This window comes from Ovis aries, chromosome 13 (assembly GCF_016772045.2).
Source record: "Ovis aries strain OAR_USU_Benz2616 breed Rambouillet chromosome 13, ARS-UI_Ramb_v3.0, whole genome shotgun sequence".
Lineage (NCBI taxonomy): Eukaryota > Metazoa > Chordata > Mammalia > Artiodactyla > Bovidae > Ovis > Ovis aries.
In genome coordinates, this window is record NC_056066.1 from 52,811,725 (window position 1) to 52,839,010 (window position 27,286).

Here is a 27,286-nt window from a genome sequence, read left to right on the forward strand (position 1 = left end):
GAATCTGTCATTGCTTCCATTGTTTCCTTATGTATTTGTCATGAAGTGATGGGACCAGATGCCATGATCTTAGGTTTTTGAATGTTGAATTTTAATTACTATATACTGTTACTATTGTACTGTACTATGTACAATACTATGTACTATGTACTAAGTACTGTTCTTATGACCTCACACACAATGACTCACTCAAACACACCACATCCATATGGGGAAACCAAGGCACAGCTATGTTAGGTGACTTGCGCAAGGTTGTATCACCTGTAAGAACTGGAAGCAAGCTTGGGATACAGGCAGTCTGACTCCAAAGTCCACATCCATGAGGCCCACACTCTAGTCCCACACTCATTGGCACCTGTCTTTCCACTAAGACTGAGGGGTTAGTCCTACTCAAATACTCTTCAGGGCACAAACCAGAGGCCATGTTCATTATTTGGTTTACAGATATCCCCCCACCCTGCTTAGTTCCTGCTGCTGCTGCTAAGTCGCTTCAGTCGTGTCTGACTCTGTGTGACCCCATAGAGCCCACCAGGCTCCCCCGTCCCTGGGATTCTCCAGGCAAGAACACTGAAGTGCGGTGCCATTTCCTTCTCCAATGCATGAAAGTGAAAAGTGAAAATGAAGTCACTCAGTCATGTCCGACCCTTAGCGATCCCGTGGACTGCAGCCTACCAGGCTCCTCTGTCCGTGGGAGTTTCCAGGCAGGAGTACTGGAGTGGGTCGCCAGTGCCTTCTCCGGCTTAGTTCCTAGACTGCGTTTAAATGGAGTATGACTGTTGACACTCTGGGGGCATTTGGGTAGCCAATCTCTGGTCTAATGCTACTTGTTGACAGCTCCTCAGCTAGATGCAGTTAGCAATTATACCCTGTCAGAAGTTTATAAATGGCTTCTTCCTTGGAGTTAGCGGGTCTGGAAGGCCAAGGTGTCTTGAAGAGGATTGTGTGGAGACAAGCTGGCAATGACACCAGAGGGCCAGGAGAACAAAGCTTTATATTGAGCAGTGACCAAAAATAACTCTTCTATGCTTTGGGACTTCAAGATAGTGCAGAAAAAAATTGCAGATGTCAGCTTTCCTGAGGTTGTTATGAGTGGCAAAATGTGGCACATTTAGTCACATAATCCCAGAGCACAGAGGCAAGTGCAATGTCAGAGCTAGAGAGAGCCCTAAGAATCTATGAGCCAGCCACTTCCTATCCTGTGAGAAATCTGAGGCCCAGTGAGGTCAGGTGCTATCTAAGGTCACACAGCAAGTTAGTTGTCTTGGCTTTCCATCCAGTCAGTAAACAGACTCAGGGACCTGGGAGGTAAAATGCAGGTCTAGGCAAAGGCAGGCATGCAGAAAGGGTGGACTTACAGAAGAGACCAGTTTTGTCTTACTCTGTCCAACCTGCATAGTCATCAGAGGGGATATTCCTAATGTATACATTATCCAGGTTGTTTCCTGTTTAAAAGCTTTCAATGGCTTCCCATTGGACAGGATGAAAATCAAATTCTTATGGAATGGATAAAGTTCAAGTTCACACAGGGCAGTATAGCACGGTGGTTAAAAGCATGAACTCTATAGTTAGAGAGACCTGGGTTCAAGTCTTGACTTTGCCATTTTAGCTATGTAACCTTTAGTAAGTTATTAAATCACATGCTCAGCTTTCTCAGCTGCAAATTAGGGTAAAAGTAGCAATTAGTCTCACATATTTGAGAGGTTAAGATGAGAGGATACAAGTAAAAGCAGCTAGCAAAGAGCTTGACTCATAGCATTCATTGCTACTAATAGCACCATTAATCATTCTGGCTATGGCATTCAAAGACCCTCCATGACTTGGTCCTAGCCTACCTTTTCTGTCTTGTCTTTTTTCCTGCTTCCTTCTCACCTGTAGGAAGGAACTGATACACCTCCTCAGCACTAGGCTCTCTGTTCTGTCTTGAAAGCCCTTCATTCTCCTGGCCTTTAAGACTCAGCTCAAGTGTCTCCTTCCCTGGTAGGTATTTCCTGACTCCTAGACAGTGTTATGAGCTTCTTCTATGAAGAAAAAGCCTATCACAGAAACTGACCACACAGGTTAAGAACAGGAGCTTGGAGTTTTTAGCAGCCTGAGTCTGAGTCCTGATTCTGCCAGCTACTTGCTGTGTATCTTGGAGCAGCTCTGTAAGCTCTAGTTCCTTTTTGAATAAAATTAATGACCTCAGGACGTTTGTGAAATGATCTCTGTAAAGGGCTTAACACTGGCTTTGGGACATAGCAAGTACTGAACTATAGTATTTATCAACTACCATTAAGTAGATGATATTTTAACAAGGAGCAACAGAGCTGTTAAGTACCTGGCTGCACTTTGTTGCACTTCACCCTGGGCTACTGTCATGAGCTTTTAAGTACAAAGCAAGTCTGTGCCTCTGTCCACTTGTCTTCCATCCATCCATCTCCTCACCATCAATGTATCTTTCAACTACCCTTCTATTCATCCCCCTACCATTCTCCCAGCCCCTATCCACCCATCCATCTACTCTACATCTATCTAGCCACCATCCATCCATTCATCTACCATCCCTCCGTCTCTCTTCTACATCCTATTCATGTTCCATCCATCTCTTCACAATATACCCACCACACACCATCTATCCATCCTTCCATCATCTCCACCCATATAGGATGGGCAGCTATTATGCTTCAGAACTCGTGAGTTTGTAGAGAGAAACCACTGAAGACAACGGGGTGTCATAGAAAGATTAGGAGCTTTGGCATCAGGTAGATCTGAATTCTAGACCAGGCCAGTTTCATGATCTCTAACATTACTTTCCTGCGAGAGTTCAGCAGGACACATCTCAAAACACGATGTCTGTAACAGATGTCTTTGTGTTCACCTGAGCATCAGCATGAGCTTGCTTCTAGGCTGATTCCCAGTTAGAGATGAACTAGTTTCCATTCTTACTCTGTGGCGCTCACTCCAATGCCTACTATTTGCATGAGCATCAGTGCTACCTCAAAACGTCTTTTATAAGGGACTCCTTTTTAATTGCTTGCATTATTGTTTTGTTTTCCACTGCATTTTGCCCTAATTTGCATTTGCCCTTCCCTTAATCTGAAGGTGAGATCCTTAAGAGCAGGACAGTTTTCTTGCCCCTTTGTGTCTGTCTCCATGTCTAACACCACATGCAGATCACCCCGATTGCTTGTCTACATCTGTCACCCCAGAACTGCCTATAATAACAATAATAGTAATAGCTGTTGTTTATTGAGCCCTTGCTGTGTGCCAGGTTTTGCTATTCATTCCATTCATTATTTCATTTGAGTGTAGGACAACACTATGAAGAATGTACTTTTCACCTGATTTGATACTTCAGGGAACTGAGGCTCAAAGAAAGAGTCCCTGGCCCAAGATTACAAAGCTGCTACCTGTCAGCACCAAGAGTGATTGCAGGCAGCCTGACGCCAGAGCCCACGCTTCCCTCTGTGACACTGCACTATCCTCCCTGCTTTCAGAGGAACGGATATGACTATATTTGTTCCACTTGCGTCAAACGATGACCTGAACACAATAAAATGAAGAGTGCATTAAAAAAAGAAGAAGTAAGGAGTTCAAAAGAAAAGCATTGCCATTAAACCTTGGGAATTTTCAGAAGTTATTTAATAGTGCGTGTTCTCTGACATTATCACCTGGTACCATCTCCCCTTTAGTAATGCCTCCCAAGGGAATGGTGTTGATGAGAAACTCATGGTAATTGGGAGGAAATTACCTTCAAGGTCTTCTGGAGGGAACCTTAAATCTCTGCCTTGCCGATAAAGCCCGTTTCTGAGAAGTTCAAAATTCAGGTGCCTCATTTGAAGAAATGACAGAGAAGTGAAAGCCATTGATCTTTCAGGGATTTGGGATTCTGGAGAGCTGGATCTGCAGCTCGTCAGTCTCCACTTCTAGACTCGAGGGGCTCCTGGGGCCAGGGCTGGGATATATCCACTTCTGTATTTCTGGATCACTGTAGGTGTTTTCCAGATCATGGTGGCAAAGGTTTCCCAGGAAGAACCCTGGGTAAGATGTTTCTTATCCTTAAAGTAAGCACTGTGGCTTGGAGGAAGGAGCTTTATGTGAACCTGGGTGGGTGGCTGCTCTGGTAGCAGTAGAGGAAGCAGGGTTAACCAACTCAAATCACATTGAGTTGATTCCCAGCTATAAACGGGTTTTTATTAATCAAAGCAGGTGGAGGAAGGGGCCCTAAACCACAGGTGTCCACCAGTCAGACACCCAGATTCAGCAGTCGGAGTGAGACCTCCTTCTGCTCCACCCCACAGCACAAACTGTGACCACCTTATCTTGTGCTGACAAGAAAGCAGCACTCTTTAGCTGGGTGATGACTTTCTTGCTAAATCAAGAGAAACTCAAGACAATGGAATTATGTATCCATTAAAAAGAAGGAGGCAGATGATAATGACAGTTAACATTTACTATGTCAGGAACTCTGAAAAACACTTTGCAGGCATCATCTCATTTAACTCAACAGGCTCATGAGGTAGGTTTTATTATTATCACCCTGTGACAGAGAAGCTCTTGGAAAAGTTGAGTCACTTTCCCAAATGGATCATGTAGATCAGACTCCAGAGTCAACTCCCTTATCTACCAGCTTTTTATTTTGAAAATTGTCAAGCCTACTAAAGACTTGAAAGAAAAGTATAATGAATGCCCATTCATCTTTTACCTAGTTTCACCGGTTGCTAATGTTTTGCCATGTTTCTGCTACACTCAGAAAATTCGGCATTAATACATTCTATATTCAACTTTACATCCCATATTCAAATTTCTCCAGTTGTCCCTCAGAGTTCCTTTTTAGCTAGTTTCTCCCCAGTCTAAAATTCCCCTACATTTAGTTGTCAAATCTCTTTAGTTGCCTTCAATTGGCAGCAGCTAAAGAGATTTCCAACTCCCCCCCTCCCCCGCCGCGCCCTGCTCCCATAATATTGACTTTTTTGAAGTGTCAAGGAGACTTTCTCACATTCTGGATTTATCTGTTTCCTCTGGGTTAGGTTCAGGATGTGTGTTTTCAGCAGGAAAGACTTGGGAGTAATATTATGTCCTTGGCAGTGCAACACATTAAAAGATACGTGGTATCAGTGATGCCAAAATTGACCCTTTGGTTAAAGCAGTGTTCATCAGATTTCTTATTGGAAAAGATTCCCCCCACCAACTTTGTAAATAAGGAACCTGTGCAGTGAGATTTGGAGACTGCACGACTATCCTGTTCTTCATACATACAAGTCTATCGCACATAAATGCTTAGGTGTACATACATAGGCTGTGTCCAAAGTATATAATTAGATTAAGAAAACAAGTGACAGAACAATGTGGATAATTACAACCTTCCCCACTTTGTAAGTATTATATATGTAAATAAGTGCATAGGAGAAAGGTGATGATTGGGAAAATCCTGATTGGCTGGGCTGTTTATTTGGGGGAAGCCTCAGCTCTGAGTACTTGGAGGCCTTTTCTCTTGGATTGCTCTTTTTTCCCATATTAGAAACCTTCCAGTTACCTGCTTGGTGGAGTAAATGCCTGATTCTCAGAGAAGAGAGGATAATGAGGCTTCTGCCTTCAGATTATACCTCTCTCTTAACTCAGCCTTTCCCTGATTTCCAGATGGAAATCCCAAGGCCAGAGTCTCTTGCTTCAAGCCAGAAAGACACCATCTGATCTGCTTGACTGCGGGGTCCTCACCCATAGGCCTAATCACTTCTTTTATGGACTTTGAACAAACCTGCCATTTCCTTCCCTATCTGTTCCCTATTTTAAAAGGCACATGACATCTCCAATTCCTTAGCCTTTGGGAGGATCCAGAGCAAAAATCTGATGGGTTTTCTGCTTCTCTGCGGCCTTGTACAGGGTTCAACTTTCTTAGAATGGCTGAGTTAGTCGCTATTTGCCCACTGCTACATAGCGTCTAAGTTTTATCGCTGTCATCTTCATTCTCATTCTCCCCACCCTGTGGGCCACATCTTTTACCTCTTTAATTGTAGTGGGAATTTAGGAGGGTCAGAGGAAGCCCATGTGCTTCACTGGTTATGTGCATATAACCATAGAGTTGCTTAACCCCAACTCTATACCTTAAATAGTTCTGTATGATTTCAGTTTTTTAAATGAGCAATTTGTAAAACAAGAACTAAAATGTTATATATATAACATTTAGTGTATATATATATATATATATATATATATATATATATATATGTATGTTGTTGTTTAGTTGCTCAGTCATGTCTGATTCTTTTCGACCCCATGAATTGTAGCCTGCCAGGCTCCTCTGTCCACAGGATATCCCAGGCAAGAATACTGCAGTGGGTTACAATTTCCTTCTCCAGGGGATCTTCCTGACCCAGGGATCAAACCCGTGTCTCCTGGTTGGCAGGCAAATTCTTTACCACTGAGTCATCTGGGAAGCCTTTTTTCTTATTTTTAAAGACACCATATACAAGGGGCATAATAATCAGAAGACTTGTGATTTCAAGTGAGAGAAATTCAACTCAAGCTGGTTCAAGTAAAGGGGAGGATTTATTGAGTTACATATCTGAAATGCCCAAGGTGAAGTCCTGGGAACTCTCCAGTCACTGATAATGTCATTAGCCTGCTCTCTTTCCATCTTTGAATTTCTCTTCCATTTTTGGTTTCTTGTTACAGCCTTTCTCTACTGCTCTCCATCTGCATCTTTTCCCACCTGCAAAATGGAGCTGTCAGGAAGCATGAGTGAAGGAAAGGGCTGCAAATTAATGCATTCAGCAAACAGAGAAGGTTTCTGAAATCCTAACCAGTAATAAGCATAATTGCTTTTCAGAAATCTACCCAAAGCCCCCGCCCTCAAGAACAGGCACACAATGAGGTAGCGGAGAATTTTCAGCTCTGCATCAGAAACTGCCTGCCTTGAGAAAATGGGAAAGATCTGGGTGGATGAGTCAGTTGTCAGCCTTGGTACAGACTGCTCCTTGGCCCCAGGGAGCTGTGCCCCACTCAAAGGTGCTCAAGCCTCCTTGTTCTCAGGGCTGAGCTCTGGGAGGGCTGGAGAAACAGGTCTCAAGGTCACGTTTTCCTACCTTTCAAGCTGACGTGGGTGTGTGTCTGTGCTGGAGCTCTCCAACCCTTACAGGCTGTGCACTGTTCTGCCGGTTGGAGGGTGTGATAGGGTCTATTTGTGCAGCAGATACTGGGGGAATGAGAGAATGTTGTACATACAGTCAGTGAGAAGCACAGAAAACAGCAGGAGGGAAGGCATGGGGTCAGGAAGATGTGCTGCAAGTTCAGGGTCAGTGGGTAGTTCCCGTTGCTGGGCAGCATCTTTTAGAGTCTCTGAGATGGTGAAAGGGTAGGACTGGAAACAAATTATTGCGGTTCTTCTACCCTCAGTTTTTTTTCACCTATAAAATGAAGCAGCACCAGCCCTCTACGTTATAGACGTTAAAAGCCTGGGAGAAAATTTTATTTTCCATTTCCCCCCTGTTATTTGTATGGAAATAAATACTTTGATAAGTCTATGGAGGATGATGGATACATACTCACCCTCACCAGGGCATATTTGAACCACTAAGGTGCTTCTATGCTGCTGTACAGACAGAGAGAGGAATGTATTCTGCTCCTCAGAGGGACAGAGAAAATAAGAACCAATGAGGTTGCCCAGACAGCATGCAGTAAGCCTCTTGACTGCTTCCTGTGGCTCCTGTCTTTATTCATGTTGACAAAACTTAAAAAGTGCTCTGTGTGAGTAGAGATCTTGGACAAATAAGTAAAAAAGCAGAGTAGATAGAGGATGAAACCTAGACTTTTCTGCAGAGGGCACACTAAAGAAAATCCCTTTGCAGAAGTTTTGAGGGAGATTTGATAACCATGAAATTGGGGTCTCTGAGCAAAGCTCTGGGTCTTCAAGACCCTAATGGATGTGGTAATCAACAATCAACATGGAGGCTAACCATGATGGTGCCTGGAGAGTGTTGGGCGCAAAGCTTGATCCTAGTAAATTGTCTCTGACAGTGGTTATGATTATTTCAATTATCATTACAATTAGTGGTCTTGTTACTCCCCACTGCCTCTCAGGGGTTGGGGGCTCTGAGACCGGCCACTGTGACGGGCATTTTGCTTCTCTACCAGGAAATGCAATTTGTACAGGAGGAATTGAAATTCACTGAGCCTCACTAGCAATGAAAGAAATGCAAATTAAAACCACAAAATATCATTTTGTCTGTTTGGCAAAGATTTTGTTGCTAAAGTGTTAGTACCCAGTATTGGTGGGGGAAATCAGCGATCTTAACTCATGTAGGTAGGAGTATAAGTTGTTACATTTTGTGAAGATGATTTGATGAAAAAGCATCAAGAACATTAACAACAGGCATGTCTTTTGACTTAGCAATTCCACATCTAGAAATAATATTTAGTGGATGTTTGCACAGATTTAGTTAAAAGGCATACTGTACTGATGGTTGCAGTGAAAAATTGGAACTATCAGAATGCTCAACAGCAGGGAACTAAATTAAATAATGGTGCATCCCCCTCATAGGGCTACAAAGCAGTTATTCTAAATGATGTTATTGGAAGCATATTCATAGGCATGAATATAAAGTTAATCAGGAAAAAAGCAGAGAACAAAGCTGCCTGTGGTGGACATGAGCTTTTCATCTCAGGATGCTCTTGGACAGGCTACTCTTTAAAGGATGCCCTCGGCTCATACCTCAAGCTGGGCCAAATGAAGGTCATCCCTAGAATGATGATAAATCTCTCAGGAGAGAAGCAACTCTATTTCTACAAGCATGAAGACTAAGGACCATGCATGCCAAGAGCTGCAGTGTCCCTTTTGGCACCATGTGGGCAAGTTTGCCTGAGATGAAACCAGCTAAGAGAAAGAAGAACCAGGAGGTGCAGTAAGATAGATCCTGGTGACACTCATGAAGCCTCAGGATCCCCCATCTCTTGAAGTCAGCTCTGTGGGATTTTCACCTCTAGGAGCCAATACATTTCTTCTGTTGCTTTGTTGTTGTTCAGTTGCTCAGTCGTGTCCAACTCTTCACAGCCCCATGGACTGCAGCACACTAGGCTTCCCTGTCCTTCACCATCTCCCAGAGCTTGCTCAAACTCATGTCCATTGAGTCAGTGATGCCATCCAATCGTCTCATCCTCTGTCACCCCTTCTCATCCTCTTCAATCTTTCCCAGGATCAGGGTCTTTTCCAGTGAGTAAGGTCTTCGCATCAGGTAGCCAAATTATTGGAGCTTCAGCTTCAGCATCAGTCCTTCCAATGAATTCTCAGGGTTGATTTCCTTTTGGATTGACTGGTTTGATCTTCTTGCAGTCCAAGGGACTCTCAAGAGTCTTCTCCAGCACCATAGTTCAAAAGCATCAATTCTTTATTGCTTACATTAGGTTTAAATTGGATTTCTTCCACCTTTAAGGCAAAGAGTATTGACTTAAAACTAAACCAGTGTTATAAAATCAATAACAGAAAAGTATCCATAAAGGTAGCCACCAAGATGTTGATTGTGATTTTCCCTGAGTGGGCACGGTTGAGTTGCCATGGTCTTTTTACATGAATATTATGGTAGTTTTAAATATGTCTGCAAATTCTCTGATTCCCTTGCTGGCGAAAGATGGGGTCTGTGGCCCCTCCCACTGAATCTGAAGTGACCCTAGTGACTGAATGTCCATTGGAAGGTGGTAGAAGTGATGCTATGTGACTTCCAAAGATGAATCAGAAAAGGCCATAAAGTTTTGGTCTAGTTGTTTTAGGACATAAGCTTTGAGCTTCCATGGAAGAATTCTGAGGCAGCCATGCTACAAAGAAGTCCAGGCCACACAGACAGTCCATATGTATGTATTCCAGCCCCAGCTGAGGTCCCAGCTCACAGCTGCATCAAAGGAAACATGTAAGTCTAGTTACCTCTAGATACACTTCTGCCTAGGGCTTCCCAGGTGGTGCTAGTGGTAAGAACCTGCCTGCCAATGCAGGAGATGTAAGAGATGCAGGTTCAATCCAGGGTCAGGAATATCCCCTGGGGGAGGGCATGGCAACCCACTCCAGTATTTTTGCCTGGAGAATCCCATAGACCAAGGAGCCTGGTGGGCTACAGTCCATGGGGTCTTGAACAGTCAGACATGACTGAAGTGACTTAGCACGCACGCATGCATACTTCTGCCCGAACAATCAAGTCAGTCCCAACATCTGGTCTTTCCAGTTGAATAAATACATGGTGGAGCAAATATATGCCATCCCCACTGTGCCTTTTCCAGATTCTTGACCCACAAAATGTGGTAGCTTAAAAAAATTATTATTTTAAGCTGCTCAGTTTTGGAATGGTTCCTTACAAAGCAATAGATAGTTGCAATATAGTGTTTTCTGATTTTTCTGTAATGAGCAAGTATTGTTTTATGTTAAAAAAAAAACAGAAAAGGTTATTCTTAAAATTTTTAGGCATTAAAAAAAAATTCACAGCATCATCTGGGAACAAAATTTGTCTTTCATCTACTTGTTCCTCCAGGTTAGGGGTGACAGACATCACTTGACTTTATACTCTACTGCTCACTGGGGTGGAGGAAGGGGGTGGCAGTGTGATTGAATCACTCCTAGAGTCTTTGTGACCCCTGATATCCTGAATTATTGAATTCTTAGAAGCAACTGTCTTATCTAATAAGATAAAGACAATTTCAGCCTAGTTGCCAATGTTGACAACTCTTTGAAAAACAGTTTGGCAGTGGTGTAGTACATGAGTTAAGATGCTTTTGAAAGTAAATTTGAAAATAAGTACAAACAACAAAAAATCCATTTTAAAGTGTCTTAGACAAGAAAGGAAATTTATTGACTCACATAACTCAAAACCTGAGATGTAAGTTTCAGGTGAGTCTTAATCCAGCAGCAATGTGATCACAGCAGTTTCTTTTTCTGAATTTTTCTTCTCTGCTTCTTTGTAGGAGGCAGGGATATATGCTAATCCTTAGGTTTCCCTTTTAGCCACAGGATTGGAGTCACCAACACCAGGGTTATTATATGCTTTTTGGCTCCTGTCATAAGAGTACATTTTCCTAATAGTGGGGGAAAAATAATTGGATCTGGTGATGATCCCTACATCCATCACTGTGTGTGGCAGTGCATGGGTGTAGGGAGTGGTAGGTTATCCTGATTGGGCTAAACCACAGATTTACTGAGGGATTAGGCTTGGGTCAATCCCATCTAAACTCTATGAGTGACACACTCTGGGTATTGTTGGTGAGACACACATGCCTACAGAAATAGACACAAGAATCTTTATGCCCTTATTCCAGCAGCCCTACTTTAAGGGAAATATTCTAAAACACAATAATGAACATATTTATGGATATATTCACTATTATTTTTAAGAGCAGAAAGCCAGAAGCATCCTCACTGTTCCATCACTCATTTATTCCACAGTTACTGCAGCTTTTTTTACAATGGGGTAGACCTTTGTACTAGGCCCGGGAAATGTCTGGGGAGATGCCCACAATAAGATACAATATGGACGTTACCCTCAAGGTTCAGGGTGGAAGAGAAAGTAAGTGCACAGCTTCACCAAGATCATGAGTTTGAACGTGGTAGACACAGAATGTGCTTTGGGAGTTCAGAGGAGATGTACCCAATTAGGAGTTGTGGGATAATAGCAGGGAGGCTTCCTAGAGGAAGTGAGACTGAAAAGGCCAGTGAGAGTGAACCACTCAAGGGGCGTGGAGATGGTTATGGGTAGTGATGGTTGTGGTGGTGGGATTAAGAAAAATGCCAACACCTGGGTCCTACCCCTACAGGTTTGGTTTGTATTGGACTGTGTGGGGCCTGGAGAGCCCTGTAATTGTTTAAAAGACTACGTTGATAAGCTCCTTAGGATAGGTGGATAGAACATGGGACCCTTCAGACCAAGGCCTAAGGTCAGGAGGTGAGTGCTAAGGTGTGGACACTGAGGCTAAGGGGAGAGTACATTCTGGTTCTGAAGTAAATTAGGAAAAGTGATGAGGTTGACCATCAGTGTTGATGGCCCTCTCTCCCTCCCTGCAAGAGTGCCTGCAGGAGCAGGCAGTTCCCAGCTACCATCCAGCCCTCAGGACCCCTCCCTTCCCCATGAACTCAAGTTAGATTGTTCATCTGGTTACTATTGTTACGAATCTTTTCTTCTACATAGGAGAAGAGCATGGATTCAGTCCATAACCACTGTACAGCGCTATACCTTCTACATAAAGAAAGCTTGGCACTCAACATAATTGATGATCAAAGAAGCAGTTTCCCTCCATCCTCAAGGTTGGGCCAGGGGGATCATTGCAGTTAAGAAAAGGGTACCAGAAGGGTGCTAAAGGAATCCTGGGGGTGGATCCATAACCCTCTGGATCTGGGGTTGTATTCTGAGTTTGAGTCCTGATTCCACCAGTTAGTAGAAGTGTGACCTTGGACAAATCACTTTACCTCTTTATGTCACACATTTTTTCATCTGAAAAATGGGGAGGCGTGTGGGGAGGGGAATAATAATCTCTCTCTTCTAGGGCCTGTGGGAGGATTAAGTGAGTTACTACACATAAATACCTCTTGTCCCTGGCACATACTGAAAACTGAAAAGGTGTTAGTTATGATGCTAACAATGATGATGATTCTTGAGTGTTTACTCTGTGCCAGGCTTTACAGTCATTGTCTTGTTCCAGACTCATGCAAACTCCAGAAGACAGGAAAAAAAAAAAATATATATATATATATATATATATGTGAAAGAAAGTGAAAGTGTTAGCCACTCAGTCATGGCCAACTCTTTGTGAGTCCATGGACTAAATATATATATATATATATATATATATATATATATATATACCCATAGAAGTGAGAGCTTGGGCTCAGAAACTTTAAATAACTTGCCAAGGTCATGCAGCAAGTACATGATGAAGCTGGCATTTGAATCTCCATCTATTTGATTTCAGAGTCTAAATTCTTAACCACCTACCATCCTTCCTCCTGTCAGTCAGCAGCCCCACCAGACTTTGAATAACATGGGGGCGAAAAGCACATCGTATTAACTTTCATACCTTCCAACACCCCACTCTCATTCCCAAGTGCTCCTCCCAGAGTCAGAATCAGGAAACATTCGCTGAATGAATCCTTGATCTCTCCTCCCACTCCTGGCACTCCCAGTCCTTCAAGGGCCTTCATCTCCACATCCTTGAACCAGCTTTGTCTAAACACAAAAGGAGGAGAAATGAAAAAAGTCTTTCTCACCAAGGATACAATTAATCAGAACACTTCAGTTGCGCACATACCTCTGTATAGATACATATACTTGTATCTATATAAATAGTAGCGCTCACAAAGGTTGCTGGCTTAGTGATGCAGTTGAATGGGAGACTGACAGCGTGATTCATGGCTCAGGTCAAATTTAACTCTAACCTGTTTGTGCAAGACAGATTTACTTTGAGAGCTCTTTCTGTTGCATAATTGCCTCGGGCCCACCTTCTCCCCAGGGAGAGGATATTTTCACACCAGCCCACAATGTCTTATCAGATCAAGTCAGATCTGGAGTCTCTTGGCTACTTGCCAAGCAGTGTGGGCCCAGGTAAGATCCAACCAGGAAGTTTTTGCCAGCAAAGGAAGGAGGAGTCATCAAAAGCTGTAGCAGGAGGCAGCCTGCCAAGAAACATGGGAATATGAGATGAGAAGCATCAGAAATAGTGGTCTAGAGAAAGGCTCTCGTCTGTCCACCCATCCATCTATCCATCCATCCATAGCATCTGGCTGCTCATCTATAACATCCATCCGTCTGTTTACTCATCCATCCATCATATTCATCCATTCATTTAATTACCTATCCATCACATTCACTTATCTATCCTTTCAAGCATAAAATATGTCCTGAGCATCTACTATGTGCCAGACACTGTGTTGAAGATTGGGGATTTATAGAGTGAAAGAGTCAGATACTTGCCCTTCATGGAGCTTACATTCTAGCTTGAGTTTAGACAGGTAATCATGCTAATATCCTTTTAGTCATAGGCTCAGAGAAGTGCTATAGAAAGGGATAGGTGGTGTTAAGATACCCTAGGGCATCTGGGGAACTTGATCTAGTCTTACAATTGGGGGAAGCCTCTGAGAGCTGATGGATGAGAAAGAGTCATCCATCCACTTGGGAACCACTGAATGGAGCAAAGTGACCTGAGGGCAGCAAGATGGGGAGAGTGACAGGACACTGGATTGGGAGGTAGAGAGAAACCAGCTCACGCAGTGTGTGTGAGGCTATGGAAGGAGTTGGCCTCCTGGAAAGGTTCCAGTTTTTCCAGTGGTTCCATTTTTTTCTGACGAAATGGGAGTTTCATAGCTTTATTTAACAGAAAGATGATAGACCATGGTAGAAAAGCACAAAGCTGAGCTGAATTCTTGAGTCTACCATTCTACAAATGTATGACTTCAGGTTTTAGGCAAGCCATTTAACTTCTCTGAACCTCAGATTTTTCACCTATAAGATAATAATAATCCTGCTTTTCTTTTTTCTTTTGTTCAATATTTTTAGAGCACCTACTATGTGTCATGTGCTTTTCTGGACACTGGTGAAATTCCAATGACTAAAACATACTAAACTCATTGATTGTTATAAAGATTAAATGAGATAATGCATATAAAACATTTGGTAATATGCCTAGTCCATTGTTTTGCTTATTGATTTTTTTTTACATCAATTAAGGAACACTTTCTTAGTGTTCAATATATTGGGAGCCCCAATTAAATAGCAGGTAGCATTTCCCCCTGCAGTCCCGGCATCCCTATCCTCCTGTTCCACCAGCTCAGAAACCTGAGAGGCTTCCTTCATTCCTGTTTCTTTCTCATACCTGATAGCCAGTCAGTCACCAGGGTCTGACCTTTCAGTCTTCTATGTAGCTCAGATGTATCTGCTCACTTTCAGTCCCCATTCACTGACATAATTTGGGGCTATTAAACTCATACCTATCTGATAGATATTGTTAATTGCTTACCCAACATATACTTCCCTCCATCTTCCATTCTAAAAACATCATGATTTTGTTTACATCTATAATGTGCTTAATCTCAGATTAAGTACTCACTTTCTGAGCCTCTTTTGCACTTAAAAGTGACAGTTCTGACCAAGGAGAATGAAAGCAAACATCTCCTGGATTAAAAGAAATAGATGTAGAGCCTTATATATATTTTGAATTTTTCTTTTTTTGAATATAGATGTGATGTTTGGAGCTGTGGCAGCCAACTTGGACTATGAAGTGACAACTGTGAAGATGACCTGTCTATGTAATAAAACAAAAAGACAAATAAGAAACAAAAACCACCTGGATCCGTGGTGAAATAGTTAACACCAGTAACTGCTATCCCTTGATTTTCTTGTGAGAAGAATAAACCTCTCTTTTGCATAAGCCACCATTATTTGGATTTTCTGTTACTTAGAGCCAAATGGATTCCTAAATAGTTTACCTATTTTTATTATAACAGCCTCACAACTTGCTTCCTCCAGACTTAGCCCTCTAATTCATCCTCTATACAGCAGCCACAGGTATATTGTGAATGATACAAATTCAGTAACTCCTCTGCTGAAAACTTTTCAAAGTTTTCCCATCACCTACAATTGTCCCTGGGCACTGTGTGGCTAGTAAAGATTAGATTTTCAGAAAACATCTCATCACCTTGATCAATTTTTTTCCTAATGAATATTGATATATTAATCCTTCAACTCATGTGACACTGGTGTTATTACAATAGAGTTACTTGGTGTTTTAGATGAAAATATAATTTAGCTTTACCTGAATTTAAAGAAAAAAGAAACTGAAATGAAATGGAAGTAATTGCTAATTTTCAAGTAATTTTTCTTCACCTGAGGGTTACTGTTTCTTAATGATTATGAGAATTATTTGGGAGATATAAGAGCAGTTAAATACGAGGTGGGATCCTGGATTGGATTCTGAACTGAAAGTTTTCCCACATTAGTGGGCAAGTTGGTGATATTTAATAAAGCCTGTAGTTCCATTAGTAGGGTTGTATCAGTGTTGACTTCCTGGTTTTGATCATTGTACTGTGGTCATGTACATTAATGAAGAGCATATCACATTCTCTGTATGATTGTTTTCAACCTTTCTGTAATTCTAAAATCGTTTCAAAATAAAAGACTTTAAAAATCAGTTTAAGGTTAAAAAAATTATAAAATACAAGAGATTAGTTTTTAGTTACTATTTTCCTAGACAGTATGGAATTACTCCCTGTTATGAAATATGATAGCTGTAGCAACCTTAAAACTCTTTTCATTTTCTTTTCTCAAACTTGCAAATTTTTTTAATTTTTATATTGTTAAGATTTAGAATGTTGATATCTTGGCAATCATAATTATTACTGGAGCTGTTCAATTTTAATTACATATTTAAATAATTCTGTGCTCACCACTAGTCCTTTTGTTTCCTGAATTTTTTATTTTGATTTATCTATGTTGGCTGGATTTAATAAATAAATTTTTTTTCAACAACATCTTATTGCTCCTACATTGCTTGGATTCACACTTGAAAATGTCTGTGTGTTGCCATTTCATTCGTACAAGTTAAAACAGCTGGGTATAAAAGTGTAGGGTTATAGTTCAGAACTTCGTGATATTACTCTACAGTTTTCTGTCATTGAGACTTTAACAAATTTAGATACAATGGCACTGACTTTTTTGATATACTGTTTTTATAACATGTAATGTAATACGTGTAATTTTTATATAACCACGACTAAAATCAGGCTAGATGCCAGGCTGGATGAATCAAAGCTGGAATCAAGATTGCTAGGAGAAACATCAACAACCTCAGATATGCAGATGATACTACTCTAATGGCAGAAAGTGAAGAGGAAATAGAGCATCTTGATGCTGAAAGAGGAGAATGCAAATGCTAACCTGAAACTCAACATTAAAAAAACTAAGATCACGACATCTTGTCCCATCACTTCAAGGTAAATAGAAGGGGGAAAAGTGGAAGCAGTGACAGATTTTATTTTTTTGGGCTCCAAAGTCACTGTGGAAGGTGATTGCAGCCATGAAGTTAAAAGACGCTTGCTCCTTGGAAGAAAAGCTATGTTCAACCTAGACAGCATATTTAAAAGCAGAGACATTACTCTGCCAACAAAGGTCCATCTAGTCAAAGCTATGTTTTTTCCAGTAGTCATGTATGGATGTGAGATTTGGACTATAAAGAAAGCTGAGAGTTGAAGAATTGATACTTTTGAACTGCAGTGTTGGAGAAGAATCTTGAGAGTCCCTTGGACTGCAAGGAGATCAAACCAGTCAGTCCTAAAGGAAATCAGTCCTGAATATTCATTGGAAGAACTGATGCTGAAGCTGAAACTCCAATACTTTGGCCACCTGATGTGAACAACTAACTCATTGGTAAAGATCCTGATGCTGAGAAAGATTGAAGGCAGGAGGAGAAGGGGATGACAGAGGATGAGATGGTTGGAAGGCATCACTGACTCAATGGACATGAGTTTAAGTAATCTTCAGGCGCTGGTGATGGACAGGGAGGCCTGGCATGCTGCAGTCCATGGGGCTGCAAAGAGACACGACTGAGTGACTGAACTGAGCTGAACAGTTTCTTGGAAAGAAAGCTATGACACACCTAGATAGCACATTAAAAAACAGAGACATCACTTTGCCAACCAGGGTATGTATAGTCAGAGCTATGGTTTTTCCAGTAGTCATGTACAAATGTGAGATTTGGACCATAAAGAAGGCCGAAGGCTGAAAAATTGAAGCTTTTGAATTGTGGTGCTGGAGAAGACTCTTGAGAGTCCCCTGAACTGCAAGTTCAAGTCAGTCAATCCTAAAGGAAATCAACCCTGAAAATTCATTGGAAGGACTGATGCCGAAGCTGAAGTTCCAGTACTTTGCCCACCTGATATGAAGAGCTGACCCGTTGGAAAAGACCCTGATGCTGGGAGAGATTGTAGCCTCACTGACTCAATTGATGTGAATTTGAGTAAACTCTGGGAGATGGTGGAGGACAGAGGAGCCTGGTGTGCTGCAGTCCATGGGGTCACAGAGAGCCAGGCGTGACTGAGCAACTAAACAACGATAACAAAAAATCAGAATACAGAACAGTTCCATCATACCCTCAAGTTTCCACAAACCTTCCCTCAACCAGTAATCCCTGAAAACTGTGCATCTCTTGTTTGTTTCTATAATTTTGTCACATAGATGTCATATAAATGAGAGTATAAAGTATGTACCCTTTGGATCCTGACTTTTTTCAGTCAGCATAATTCTTCTGAAGTGCATCTGTATTATGATGTGTATCAACAGTTCATTCTTTTTTATTGTTTAGCAGTAGTATATTTTGTTGATGATCCACTGTTGCTTATCAGTTGTTGAGGAACCGAATGGCTGTACCATTTTGTCCCACCATCAATGTATGAGAGTTCCAGTTCTGAATCCTAATCAGTAGTTGGTATTGTTGGGTGTTTCTTTCCTTCATTGTAGCTATTCTAATAGGTATATAATGGTATCTCTATATAATTTTAATTTGCATTTCCATAAGGGCTAATGATGTTGAGCATCATTTCATATGCTTTATTTACTATTCATAGATCTTTTCTGGTAAAGTAGCTGTTCGATTATTTGGCTTATTTTTTTGTCTTATTGTTGAATTTTGAGGGTTCTTTGTACATTTTGAATACAAGCCCTTTACAAAATATATGTTTTTCCAAATATTTTCTCACCATATGTATCTTGCTTCTTCATTGTCTTGGCACAGCAAACATTTAAAATTGCATGAAGTCCAACTTATCAGTAATTTTTAATAGATCATGATTTTGGGATCATATAAATGAACACTTTACTTAACCAAAGATCATGAAAATTTCTCCTATGGTTTCTTTGAAATGTTTTATATGTTTTGCATTCTTCTGTGGTTATTTTGAGTTAATTTTTGTGTAAGATGTGAGGTACAAGTTGAGGTTTATTATTATTATTTTTTGCAGGTGAATATCTGATTGTTCCAATTCTATTTGTTGAAAAGACTATCTTTTCTCCATTGAATTGCTTTTATGACTTCATTGAAAAGCAGTTGACCATGTTTATTTGGCTCCCTTTTCTGCACCCTCTGTTCTGTTCTATTGATATTGTCTGGGCTTTTGTTGGTACCACAATGTCTTTGTTAGTGTAGCTTTATAATAAATGTTAAAACTGGGTAGTGTGAGCCCTCCAACATTTTCTCTATCAAGACAGTTTTGGCTATACTAGTTCTTTTGCATGCTCAAATAAATTTTAGAATCATCTTGTGTCCATCTGCAGAAAAATTCCTACTGCAATTAATTTGGGGATAATTGATATCTTAACCATGTTGTTTTAAAATCAGTAAACATGATATATCTTTTCATTTATTCAAGTCTTCAATGTTTTGGAATTTACATCTTATACATATTTTGCTAGGTTTATACCTAAATAGTTTACCTTTTGAGGACTTGTATACGGTACTATTTTTAAAACTTCAGTTTCTGATTGTTTATTGACAGTATCCAGAAGTATGATTAATAATAATAATAATAATAGTATTGACCTTATACATTGTGACTTTGCAAAGCTCACCCATTAGTTCTAGAGACTTTTCTTTTTGTAGATGCTTTGGAATTTCCTATATAGACAATTCTATTGTCTGTGAACAGTGATAGTTTTATTCCTTCCTTTAAAATTTACATGCCTTTTCTTTCTTTCACTTGCCTTTTTGCAGTGGCTAGGACTTACAGTACAATGTTGAATAGGAATAGTGAAAATGAACCCACTTGTTTTGTTCCCAGTCTTAGGGAAAGCATTTAATCTTTCACCATTAAGTATGACGTTAGCTGTAGGGTTTTGTAGATGCCTTTTATCAGGTTAAGAAAGCTCCCTTCTAATCTTAATTTGTTGAGAGCCTTAAAAAAGTCAAATGGGTGTTGGGTGTGTCTTAACTGTTTTTTCTGCATTTGTTAATATGATCATGCGGTATTCTTCTTTTCTATGTTAATATGGTAGATTATGTTGATTTTCAAATGTTGAAGGAGCATTGCACTCCCAAAATAAATCCCACTTGATGAAAATCAGTTACGTGGTTGTGTGCCTCTGTGTGTGTATGTATATATTATATATAGATGCATATATGTGATTTGCTAATATTTTTTGAAACCGTATGAGCCTGGAGTCATATTGTTCAGGATGTTTTTAACTACTTATTTGATTTCTTAGACATAAGGATATTAAGGTAATCTCTCTCTTCTTGGGTGAGTTTTGATATTTTGTGGCTTTTAAGAAATTGGCCTATTTCAACTAAGTTGTAGAATGTAAGTTATAGAGTTGTTACAGTATTTTCTTATTATTCATTTATGCCTGTGGGGTCTATAGTGATATTCTCTGCTTCACTTTGAATTTTGTTAATTTATGTCTCCTCCCTTTTATTCGTTGTTAGTTTGGCTATTTTGGAGATTTGTCAATTTTATTGACATTTTTATAGAAGCAGCTTTTGGCTTGATCAATTTTCTCTATTATTCTTATTTTCAATTTCATTGATTTCTGGCCTTCTTTATTATCTCCATCTTTATTTTTGATTATTCTTTATTTTTATAGATATCTTTATTATTTCCTTCCCTCTTGTTGCTTTGTGTTTATTTTTTGCTCCTTTTCTAGTTCTTAGATTGTTGGTTTGACACCTTTCTTCTTTTCACATATATGCCTTTAATGATTCATATATGCATTGAATTTAGTTCAATTTCCCTCAAACACTGATTTAGCTATATCCCACAAATTTTGAGATACTATTTTCATTTTCCTGCATTTCAAAACTTTCTAATTTTCACTGAGACTGCCTCTTTGACCCATGGCTACTTACAATTTGAGGCTTTGTTTGTTTGATTTTGGTTTTGGCCGTGCCACGTGGCTTGTGATTGAACCTGGACCCTCAGCAGTGAGAGAGCAGAGTCCTAACCATTGGATCACCAGGAAATTCCCTATTTACAAATTAAAATTAAAAGTTTTTCTAAGTATTTGGGGGGTTTTCCAGATAACTTTTTGTTACTAATTTTTAATTTAGGTTCATTATGCTCAGAGATATTGTTTGGATGGTTTCAGTTCCTTAAGTTTGTTAAGGTTTATCTCATGATGCAAAATATGGTCTATTCTGGTGAATGTTTCTTGAATATTTGCAATGAATGTATATCCTGCTGTTCTCAGATGGAGTGTACTGCAAATGTCAATTCAATCCAGTTCCTTGGTGGTGGTGTTCATCTCTTCTCTATCCTTGTTGATTCTCTTTTGCTTGTTCTAGACATCACCTAGAGAATAGTGTTTACATCTCCAAATATGATATGGATTTGTTCATTTCTCCCTCCAGGTCTAGCCATTTTTACCTTGTGTAGTTTGAAGCTGTGTTGTTAGATGCATACGCATTTAGAAATTTTTTTTTTTTTTTTTTTGGTGAATAGCCCCTTTTATCTTTATTTAGTTCCCCTCTAAAATTATCTCTGGTAATTTTCTTTTCTCTAAGGTGTACTTTGTCTGAAATTAATAGAACCACTTCAGCTTTCTTTTTATTAGTATTTGCATGCTGTATCATTTTCATCCTTTTGCTTTTAACCTTCTTATGTCATTAATTTAAAATGGGATTCTTGTAGACAGCTTATTATAGTTGAGTCTTTTTTAATCCAAATCTTATAATTTCTGTCTTTTAACTGATATGTGTAGATTATTTTTATTTAATGTAATTATTAATAAGCTTGAATTTAGTTCTCTTATTTAAAATTTTTTCTATCTTTAACTTCTGTTTTTTTGTTTTGTTTTTTTTTTTTTTTTTTGCTCAGTTTTCCTTTTCCTGACTTCTTTTGAAGGTTTTCTTTTGAAGGGCTTCCCTGGTAGCTCGGTTGGTAAAGAATCCGCCTGTAATGCAGGAGACCCCAGTTCGATTCCTGGGTCAGGAAGATCCTCTGGAGAAGGGATAGGCTACCCACTCCAGTATTCTTGGGCTTCCCTTGTGACTCAGCTGGTAAAGAATCCATCTACAATGAGGGAGACCTGGGTTTGATTCCTGAGTTGGGAAGACCTCCTGGAGAAGGGAAAGGCTACCCGCTTCAATATTCTGGCCTAGAGAATTCCATGGACTGTATAGTCCACGGGACCACAAAGAATTGGACACGACTAAATGACTTTCACTTCACTTTCACTTTGAAGGTTTAAATACTTTTTAGTGTTCCATTTTCCTTTTAACTTTACTATATCTCTTTGTATAGAGATTTTAGTGGTTGTTCTAAGGATTACGATATTTATACATGCTTTTTAAAACACAATTTTGTTGATTTTTATTTATGTTCATTGGTTTGCTGTGCTGGGTCTTCATTACCGTTCATGGGATTTTCTCAAGTGTGGCAAGTGGGGGCTCCTCTCTAGCTGTGGTACACAGATTCTCACTGCAGTGGCTTTTCTTGCAGAGCACAGGCTCCAGGGCACTCGGGCTTCAGTGGTTTCAGCACGTGGGCTCAGTAATTTTGGCTCTTGGGCGCTAGAGCACAGCCTCAGTAGCTGTGGCATATGGGCTTAGTTGCTCAGAGGCATGTGGGATCTTCCCGGACCAGGGATCGAACCTGTGTCTCCTCCATTGGCAAGCAGGTTCTCTACCACTGAGCCACTAGGGAAGCCCCTGTACATACTTTTAACAGTTTGCTAGAATCAAGATGATGTGGGAGTGGGGAAATAAAGGAGTTAAGAATGACACTGAAGTTTCTGGATCAGGAAGATGGGTATAAGGTGATGTTATTCATTACCAAGGTCTTCCTTGGTGGCTCAGAGGTTAAAGCGTCTGCCTGCAATGCGAGAGACCTGGGTTTGATTCCTGGGTCCAGAAGATATTCTGGAGAAGGAAATGGTAACCCACTCCAGTATTCTTGCCTGGAGAATCCCATGGACAGAGGAGCCTGGTGGGCTGCAGTCCATGGGGTCACAAAGAGTCGGACACAACTGAGCGACTTCACTTCACTTATCTAAGAGAAGAGAGTTTTGTTTGGAACACATAATTTGGGATATTTGTGAAACATTCAAGTGGTGGTGTCAGATGGCAATTTATCACATGGGTCGTAAGTTAACAGAGGTGTTTTGGGCTTAAGGATAGATTTAGATGTTTTCAGTTGTAGTTGGCATCTGTTGGTTTTGCCACTCAATGTTTTGTTTACTTCTGGTAACCTATCTCTGACTCTTGACCACAGGAGAGGCACTAAAACCACTTTTAAGTGGGTTTAACCCACTCTACAAGTGGATCTTAGGTAAACTCAGCTAATTACTATCTCATTCCTCCTGGCCACAGGGATTGGTTCAGGGTTAGATTTCTAATCGAATTTAGCCAATGATAATGAGATCCAGTACTCCTGTCCCCTTATCTTGGAGAGACACACTTTCTTTCTAATTGGAGTTAATCCAATAAGAAGTAAGATCTGAAGATGCTTGCTTCCCTGAAGGAAGAGCCACCTGAAAACGCACCAGCAAGGGAGGTAGCAGAACTGAGGGATGCTGGGAATGAGTAGGTCCAAGGGAAATTGAGCCCCTGGTCAATCTGTGCTCAGCCTCTGGACTTTGCAATCATTGAGCCAGTTATGTTCCATATTTCATAGATTATGTTCAGTCAAATGAGAGTTCTAATCGATATATAAGCATCTAGTGGGTATGGAAGCGATAGTGGTAAGTGAGAGCATGTCGAGAGACAGAGGAAAAGAAGGGGCCCATTTAAGGAAAAGGGGCCCATGAAAGAGCATGAGAGGAGTGCTCAGAGAGACAGAGGAGAGTTCTTTGTCTCGGGAGCTCCAGAAAGTGAGTCAAGAGATAGAGAGTAATTAGCAGTGTAAAATACTTAAAAGGTATCAGTAAAGGTAAGGACTGAAAAGGGCCCTTTGGAACTATCAACGAGGAGGCTGTTGACAAAACATTTGGAGTTACCAAGCTAGAAGGATCCTCTGAAATCATACATTATACGCTCTTCTGAGGATGAGGAAATTGAGGCAATGAGATACTTAGATTTTTTTTTTTTTTTTTTGGTGGCAGATACAAGATTACAAGTAGATAGTAGGGCTTTAAGGGTCCTTGAAGATCACATGATCCAATTACTTATCCAATACTAAACCTCTTATATAACATCTCTCTGAAGCCTGAACTGAAATACAACCACTGAGAAAGAACTCATTACTTCTCAAGTCTAATGAGAACCCTTGATTTCTGAGTTCTTATATCATGATCTCTTTACACCACAGAGTAGGTAGACACATGAAAGGAGAGTATATGCATCCCAAGTTGATCCCTGGAAAAGCTGGTTGTGTTTGAGGAATTCAACAGGTTAAGCCAGATTTTTGTGTTTTTAGGAGGTTTTTGCCTCCACCCCAGTGAATATTCCAGTTTCAGATGAGCCTAGTCTTTGAGCCACCTCAGCCCAGAACTTTGTGAGTGAATGATAACTTCCAGATTATTCCAGCTGCCAGTCTTTTAGATTTCCCCATTTGAGGACCCAGATTTCATGCAGCAGGAACAAGCCATACCCGTTATGTCCTATCTGAATTCTTGACCTAAGAATCTGTGAGCATAATAAAATGGTTGTTTTGTTATGCCACAATGTGTTAACATGTTATTTTCTTTATACAGGAATAGATAACTGGAAGGGTAAGTATTATTTTCCCATTTTACAGATGAGGCTAACCGAGTTTCATAAAGATCAAACAATCCAGGTAGTATAGGTAACCAATTGCAGGGCCAATATCTGAACCCAGGTGTGGCTAACTGCATAGCTTGCTTTCTTCCAGTTATCCTAGATACCTCCTGCTGAGTTAGACCCCTTAACAAAATCTCCCCAGCCTACCATTTCTGTTCTTCGATCGGAAGACCATCCTTGACCAATCTAGAGTTCAATGACTAAGAAGTGGTTAGAAAAACAGCCTTTTTTAAACAGCTGATTCATATTCTTTTCAAATAATTGAAAGATATTCACTGTGCAATCAGTTCTTTCCTGATTTTATTTTCTCCTCCACACCCCCAGGCGGGAGCCAGATACTTCTGCCAAGCCTGACGAATCTACTCCTTTCCCCACACCACCCAGTGTACAAATACCCATTGGCCTCCATTAAATCCCAATCAGGCTTGGAGTTAGCTGATTCAGCCCCCTCTCCTGCCTCCCGGGAAGAGTTAGGGATGAGCAAATCACTTATTGGAGTAATTCTGGGAGCTGAAGCAGAGCCGTGGCTGGAAGCCACCCACTAACTAGAAACCCAGGACATCAATCAACCAAACTGATTTTTCCGCTGCCGCAGCCATTTAAACAGTTATCTTTGCTTGGGGCTTTGTCCAAAGTTACTCAACCAGTGGGTTCCTGGGTGATAAGTCACCGCAGCCTCATTCCACTGTCTCTGTATCCTGGGGCTGCCTCTTTACTCACTTCTCAAGAGGGGTTGAAGTTCATTTGTTGCACTCTAAAAAGAATAGATCCTGCACGGCTGGCGCACAAGTTCTGGTTATAGCAGGAAGATGAAAAAGGAGCCCGAAGTCTGTGGGGATATCAATACAGTACTTCTCATTTGACGCCCTGCTGAGGCAGGGGGAGGACGTTTCAAATTCATTTTATAACGCCCCCTGCTGGTATCCTTTCCCAACTGCTGCAGGTATCTGATCGAGTTTGGGAGAGGACAGCGGGCAGAGTCGGGGGTTGGTGACAGCCGCTTACAAACCAGGTACGGGGAGAGGGGAGCCCTTAGCCTGTACCAACCTCCTTTCCTCGTTTTACATATGGGGAAACTGATGACAGGAAGAAAAACGGTTTTTACTCAAGGTTGTGATTTACTCAAAGTCTATATTAAGGCTAGAACTAGTCTCTCTGTGGCTAGAATTTTTTTTTTCTAGAATCCAGTAGTAATTTTCTCTGATTGGCAGCCTTGTGTGAAATCCGGGGACCCTGGTTTCAAATCCAAGCTCTGACACTGAATAGTTGTCATGAGAAGGTAGTTCTCTGAGCCTCAGATTTCTCATCTGCAAAATAAGGGTTAAAAGACAAGCCATGAAATAGGGTTTTGTAAGAAGTTCTTCATACATTCATTCAAGAACTGTTGGGTATCTGCCACGTGCCAAGCACCGTGCTGGGCACTTGGAATATAACAGTGCATAGGACATTGTGGCACCTGTTCTTTTAAGGATGTAATCTATCATAAAATCAGATGACATATGTGGATGCACGGCAGAAATTCAACAACTGTTGGGAAAGAATTTCCCCTTTGATTTTCCCCACTTTTCAAGTATCAGAAGGCTTGGGGCCTTGCCCCAGCTGTGTCAGTCTAAGAATGCTGAGGACTTGAAGAGATTAAGTTATTTAAAGGTCAGGACCACATAAATTTTCGTATTCTCCAGTATGCCTGGCCCCAGGATGTGCTCCAGTCAATATTTGTTTGGCTTCATGGATGATCCCTCTGCCTTCTGGCTGTCTGCAGATTGCTGTCCGTGGTGCTGAAAAGCAATTCCTGCTTCTCAGTATGAGGCAGCGCAGGTGCTGAGGCAGAAAATGGAGCCCAGGGGAAGTGAGTAGAGAGGGGAAGAATGAGCCAACTTTTCACTGGCTAATAGTGACATCTTCATTTTATCATATCTTGGAATTCAAAGCTGATGCTTCTTTTTCCAGCTATCTTCATTTGGCATTTTTTGCTAGCTGGAAACCCTGCAGAGATAGGTGTTCTTAATAACTACACAGGGTGATAATCTCTACAATGGGAGAGGTATTGGAAGCCCATACCTTATAAGCCCTATTTGCAAGTGTTGTTAGAAATTGGTAGCTCCTTCTTCTAGCTTATTACTGGACTAGGAAAAAGTATCAGTCATAGATGCCTCCCCTAGCTGATTTCCTCTATGTCTACCACCCAAGACGGTGGGCAGCTCTGAGTCAGAACTGACTATAGGGGAACCAGAGAGGTAGGGCCTGAGATTCATAGCCTGGAGTTGGGTGCATATTCAAAGAATTCATTTTGACCAGTATTTCACATAATATGTTTGTTCATTCATTCACTCTATAAATATTTATTGAGTGCCTAGAGTACATCATGAGAAACGCTGGACTGGAAGAAACACAAGCTGGAATCAAGACTGCCAGGAGAGATATCAATAACCTCAGATATGCAGATGACACCACCCTTATGGCAGAAAGTGAAGAGGAACTAAAACGCCTCTTGATGAAAGTGAAAGAGAAGAGTCAAAAAGTTGTCTTAAAGCTCAGCATTCAGAAAATGAAGATCATGGCATCTGGTCCCATCACTTCATGGCAAATAGATGGGGAAACAGTG

The 27,286-nt window shown here is 40.7% G+C and overlaps 1 long non-coding RNA gene across 1 annotated transcript in view; it reads left to right on the forward strand.

The window, feature by feature from the left end:
- LOC114117597 (uncharacterized) overlaps nt 1-20,050 on the forward strand; it is an 86,752-nt gene extending 66,702 nt beyond the window's left edge. The window contains exon 3 of the long non-coding RNA XR_003591236.3: nt 15,179-20,050. This is a non-coding gene — a long non-coding RNA (uncharacterized LOC114117597). The remainder of the gene's footprint in view (nt 1-15,178) is intronic.
- Nucleotides 20,051-27,286: the final 7,236 nt, after the last annotated feature.